Genomic DNA, 6569 nt, shown 5'->3' with positions numbered 1-6569 from the left:
ATTGAGGTCTCGCCATGAAGAAACAAATTAGTGTAACTCAATGAAATCCAATCTGATCAGTACCAGATTTTACAGGGATGATGTCAGACCCGCCCTGAACAGATTGATATGCCCATTGTCAGGAATACGTAGAGCGCCACCTAGTGGCACCAGGAAATGTCATGTCTTTCATTTTGTTGTACTGATTTTCACAGGTTCATCGTGGCCACCTCAAAAGCGGTGAATATCACCATCAGTCCCTCTTGATGCTTCAGTGAGAAAATTGTGACTATAAACTGAACGGCGCACCCTGGTGGCAGCGCAGTTCACCATGAAAGATGAAGTGACTTTTGAGGGACTTGAAAAGTTTAAAAGTCTTGAAATTTGGCGCACACCTCTAATGTGATGAGGGATTTCTTTTTATATGTTCATTTTCCTTGAACAGCGCAAAATGGCTCCACAGCGCCCCTACAAAATTTCAAAACAACAGCCCCTGCTCTGTGTTTTATGTATGAGTTTGAAACCTGGCAAGCTTATTGGAGATATCAAGATGTACAAAAAAGTCTCTTGGAGCAATATCCCAAATCCAACAGGAAGTCAGCCATTTTAAAATTAATGTGTAAATTTGGCGACATTTTCCCCTCTTTTCAGGCCTCATACTTTGACGAACTCCTCCAAGGGATTTCATTAGATTTACGCGATCTCCTGTGTGTGGAATCTAAAGACCTTTGTGATGTTAAATTGCGAAGCTTTTACGTTCAGGGAAACGGGGGTGGTCATGGCGGCACGTGGAGTTTCACTCACTCGCCAAAAAGCAGTAACCTGCTGTCGCTCAAAAACACAATGTCCAATCTCTCCCAAAGTTCGCAGGCGTGATGAGACTCGAGCTCGGAAATGTTTGTTATGCCATTTGTCAGCAATGGTTAGAGCGCCACCTAGTGGGACGACTATAATAATGGTTGAATGAGATGAAATTTTAGCTGGTGGTTAAATGCATGAATTCCATCAATGTGACATCAGATCGGAAGCGCTGGTTTTAGGTGTTGGGCTTGGCTCGACGCGCCGGGGGTGCGAGGGCCCTCATATCGCTGCTTGCAGCTTTAATTATTATTATTATTCAGGCAAAACAAGGGCCTTTTTGAGGGCTTTAACATGCTCAAAAACTCTTGAAATTTTGCACACATGCCAGGTCTGGTGAAAAATTTTGTATTTTAGTGGTTTTGCATATGAGCACTGGGAAATGGCTCTGGAGCGCCACCTATCCGTTGTTAAATGCAGCCCTACGACCACATCGTTTGAGCTACATGTATGAAATCTGGCACACATGTGTATCATACCAAGACGAACAAAAAAGTCTGTGGGACCATTGACGCAAACCCAACAGGAAGTCCGCCATTTTGGATTGAAGGTGACATTTTGGCTCTAATTTTGCCATTTCCATGCCTCAAACTTTTTCGAACTCCTCCTTGGGATTTGATTGTACAAACTTCATATTTGGTCAGTGTCAACTACACACCTGGGCCATGTTAAATTGCGGAGCTTTTGAGTTTTCGTGATACCGTGACGCCGTGGCGCCACGGCGAATTTCGATGACTCGCCATGAAAATCTTATTGCCTCTCGTTCTGTCATACATTGTCCGACCTTGACCAAAGTGGACACATATGATAAGGCTCCACCCTGAACATATTTCAACTGCCATATTTGACATCAGGGACAGCGCCACCTAGTGGGAACAGGAAATGTCATGTTTTACACTTTGGGGTACAGTATTGTAATGGGTGACATCTGCAGCCTCAAATTTCTCCAGGAAAGCCTTAAGGAGTTGGTCTTGGGTTACAGAGAAAACTGTGAGTTTTCGCTGAAGGGTGTGACCCCAGCAGCATGGCGAACATTGAGGTCTCGCCATGAAGAAACAAATTAGTGTAACTCAATGAAATCCAATCTGATCAGTACCAGATTTTACAGGGATGATGTCAGACCCGCCCTGAACAGATTGATATGCCCATTGTCAGGAATACGTAGAGCGCCACCTAGTGGCACCAGGAAATGTCATGTCTTTCATTTTGTTGTACTGATTTTCACAGGTTCATCATGGCCACCTCAAAAGCAGTGAATATCACCATCAGTCCCTCTTGATGCTTCAGTGAGAAAATTGTGACTATAAACTGAACGGCGCACCCTGGTGGCAACGCAGTTCACCATGAAAGATGAAGTGGCTTTTGAGGGGCTTGAAAAGTTTAAAAGTCTTGAAATTTGGCGCACAGCTCTAATGTGATGAGGATTTCTTTTATATGTTCATTTTCCTTGAACAGCGCAAAATGGCTCCACAGCGCCCCCTACAAAATTTCAAAACAACAGCCCCTGCTCTGTGTTTTATGTATGAGTTTGAAACCTGGCAAGCTTATTGGAGATATCAAGATGTACAAAAAAGTCTCTTGGAGCAATATCCCAAATCCAACAGGAAGTCAGCCATTTTAAAATTAATGTGTAAATTTGGCGACATTTTCCCCTCTTTTCAGGCCTCATACTTTGACGAACTCCTCCAAGGGATTTCATTAGATTTACGCGATCTCCTGTGTGTGGAATCTAAAGACCTTTGTGATGTTAAATTGCGAAGCTTTTTACGTTCAGGGAAACGGGGTGGTCATGGCGGCACGTGGAGTTTCAATCACTCGCCAAAAAGCAGTAACCTGCTGTCGCTCAAAAACACAATGTCCAATCTCTCCCAAAGGTCGCAGGCGTGATGAGACTCGATGAAAATTTACGTATTTTAATGTCCGTAGACATGTCCAGGGAAAATTGGCTTAGTAGCGCCACCTAGAAAAATGAGAAACGCGAGCCCCCGAGATGGATATGACCTACATGTATAAAACTCAGAACACATATCTAACGTTCGGAGACGCACAAAAAAGTCTACTATGGCCATGTCCTAAACCCAACAGGAAGTCCGCCATTTGGAAGTGAAGGTGACATTTTGGCTCTAATTTTGCTATTTCCATGCCTCGAACTTTTGCGAACTCCTCATTGGAATTTCATCGTACAAACTTCATATTTGGTCAGTGTCAACTACACACCTGGGCCATGTTAAATTGCGGAGCTTTTGAGTTTTTGGGATACGGTGAAGCCGTGGCGCCACGGCGAATTTCGATGACTCGCCATGAAAATCTTATTGCCTCTCGTTCTGTCATACATTGTCCGACCTTGACCAAAGTGGACACATATGATAAGGCTCCACCCCTGAACATATTTCAACTGCCATATTTGACATCAGGGACAGCGCCACCTAGTGGGAACAGGAAATGTCATGTTTTACACTTTGGGGTACAGTATTGTAATGGGTGACATCTGCAGCCTGAAATTTCTCCAGGAAAGCCTTAAGGAGTTGGTCTTGGGTTACAGAGAAAACTGTGAGTTTTTGCTGAAGGGTGTGACCCCAGCAGCATGGCGAACATTGAGGTCTCGCCATGAAGAAACAAATTAGTGTAACTCAATGAAATCCAATGTGATCAGTACCAGATTTTACAGGGATGATGTCAGACCCGCCCTGAACAGATTGATATGCCCATTGTCAGGAATACGTAGAGCGCCACCTAGTGGCACCAGGAAATGTCATGTCTTTCATTTTGTTGTACTGATTTTCACAGGTTCATCGTGGCCACCTCAAAAGCAGTGAATATCACCATCAGTCCCTCTTGATGCTTCAGTGAGAAAATTGTGACTTTTAACTGAACGGCGCACCCTGGTGGCAATGCAGTTCACCATGAACAATGAAGTGGCTTTTGAGGGGCTTGGAAAGTTTAAAAAGTCTTGAAATTTGGCGCACACCTCCAATGTGATGAGGGCTTTCTTGTTATGTGATTATTTTCATTGGATACCGCAAAATGGCTCCACAGCGCCCCCTACAAAATTTCAAAACAACAGCCCCTGCTCTGTGTTTTATCTATGAGTCTGGATCCTGGTAAGCTTATAGGAGATATCAAGATGTACAAAAACGTCTCTTGGAGCAATATCCCAAATCCAACAGGAAGTCAGCCATTTTAAAATTAATGTGTAATTTTGGCGACATTTTCCCCTCTTTTCAGGCACCGTTCTTTGACGAACTCCTCCAAGGGATTTCATTAGATTTACGTGATCTCCTGTGTGTGGAATCTAAAGACCTTTGTGATGTTAAATTGCGAAGCTTTTTACGTTCAGGGAAAGAAGGTGGTCATGGCGGCACGTGGAGTTTCAATCACTCGCCAAAAAGCAGTAATCTGCTGTCACTCAAAAACACAATGTCCAATCTCCCTCAATGGTCGCAGTCATGATGAGACTCGAGCTTGGAAATATTAGTTTTCAGTAATGGTTAGAGCGCCACCTGGTCGGACGACTATATTCATGATTGAATGAGATGAAATGTTAGCTGGTGGTTAAATGCATGAATTCCATCAATGTGACATCAGATCGGACGTGCTGGTTTTAGGTGTTGGGCGTGGCTCGACGTGCCGGGGTGCGAGGGCCCTCATAACGCTGCTTGCAGCTTTAATTATTATTATTATTCAGGCAAAACAAGGGCCTTTTTGAGGGCTTTAACATGCTCGAAAACTCATGAAATTTTGCACACATGCCAGGTCTGGTGAAAAATTTCGTATTTTAATGGTTTTACATATGAGCACTGGGAAATGGCTCTAGAGCGCCACCTATGCGCTGTTAAATGCAGCCTTACGACCACATCGTTTGGGCTACATCTATGAAATCTGGCACACATGTGTATCATGCCGAGACAAACAAAAAAGTCTGTGGCCACATATGACGCAAACCCAACAGGAAGTCTGCAATTTAGAAGTGAAGGTGACATTTTGGCTCTAATTTTGCTATTTCCATGCCTCGAACTTTTGCGAACTCCTCATTGGAATTTCATCGTACAAGCTTCATATTTGGTCAGTGTCAATTACACACCTGGGCCATGTTAAATTGCGGAGCTTTTGAGTTTTCGGGATACGGTGAGGCCGTGGCGCTACGGCGAATTTCGATGACTCGCCATGAAAATCTTATTGCCTCTCGTTCTGTCATACATTGTCCGACCTTAACCAAAGTGGACACATATGATAAGGCTCCACCCCTGAACATATTTCAAGTGCCATATTTGACATCAGGGACAGCGCCACCTAGTGGCAACAGGAAATGTCATGTTTTACACTTTGGGGTACAGTATTGTAATGGGTGACATCTGCAGCCTCAAATTTCTCCAGGAAAGCCTTAAGGAGTTGGTCTTGGGTTACAGTGAAAACTGTGAGTTTTCGCAAAAGGGTGTGACCCCAGCAGCATGGCGAACATTGAGGTCTCGCCATGAAGAAACAAATTAGTGTAACTCAATGAAATCCAATCTGATCAGTACCAGATTTTACAGGGATGATGTCAGACCCGCCCTGAACAGATTGATATGCCCATTGTCAGGAATACGTGAGCGCCACCTAGTGGCACCAGGAAATGTCATGTCTTTCATTTTGTTGTACTGATTTTCACAGGTTCATCGTGGCCACCTCAAAAGCGGTGAGTATCACCATCAGTCCTTCATGATGCTTCTGTGCGAAAATTGTGACTTTAAACTGAACGGCGCACCCTGGTGGCAACGCGGTTCACCATGAAAGACGAAGTGGCTTTTCAGGGGCTTGGAAATTTTAAAAAGTCTTGGAATTTGGCCCAAACCTCCAATGTGATGAGGGCTTTGTTGTTATGTCATCATTTTCCTTGAATAGTGCAAAATGGCTCCACAGCGCCCCCTACAAAATTTCAAAACATCAGCCCCTGCTCTGTGTTTTATTTATAAGTCTGAAACCTGGTAAGCTTATGGAGGATATCAAGATGTACAAAAAGTCTCTTGGAGCAATATCCCAAATCCAACAGGAAGTCAGCCATTTTAAAATTAAGGTGTAATTTTAGCCACTTTTTCGCCTCTTTTCAGGCCTCATACTTTGACGATCTCCTCCAAGGGATTTCATCAGATTGACGCGATCTCCAGTGCGTGGAATCCAAAGACCTTTGTGATGTTAAATTGCGAAGCTTTTTATGTTCAGGGAAACGGGTGGTCATGGTGGCACGTGGAGTTTCAATCACTCACCAAAAAGCAGTAATCTGCTGTCACTCAAAACACAATGTCCAATCTCTCCCAGAGGTCGCAGTTATGATGAGACTCGAGCTTGGAAATGTTTGTTATGCCATTTGTCAGTAATGGTTAGAGCGCCACCTAGTGGGACGACTATAATCATCATTGAATGAGATGAAATTTTAGCTGGTGGTTAAATGCATGAATTCCATCAATGTGACATTTGATTGGAGGTGGTGGTTGTAGGTGTTGGGCGTGGCACGACGCGATGGGGTGCGAGGGCCCTCATAACGCTGCTTGCAGCTTTAATTATCATTATTATTATTATTATTATTATTATTATTATTATTAGGGCCCGAGCACCGAGAGTGCAAAGGCCCTATTGTATCTGCTCCGTTTCTTATTATTAGGGCCCGAGCACTGAGAGTGCGAAGGCCCTATTGTATCTGCTCCGTTTCTTCTCATTATTATTATTCAGGCAAAAGAAGGGCCTTTTTGAGGGCT

This window comes from Oreochromis aureus, linkage group 22, assembly GCF_013358895.1.
Source record: "Oreochromis aureus strain Israel breed Guangdong linkage group 22, ZZ_aureus, whole genome shotgun sequence".
NCBI classification, from domain to species: domain Eukaryota; kingdom Metazoa; phylum Chordata; class Actinopteri; order Cichliformes; family Cichlidae; genus Oreochromis; species Oreochromis aureus.
This window is presented reverse-complemented; position numbering follows the sequence as displayed.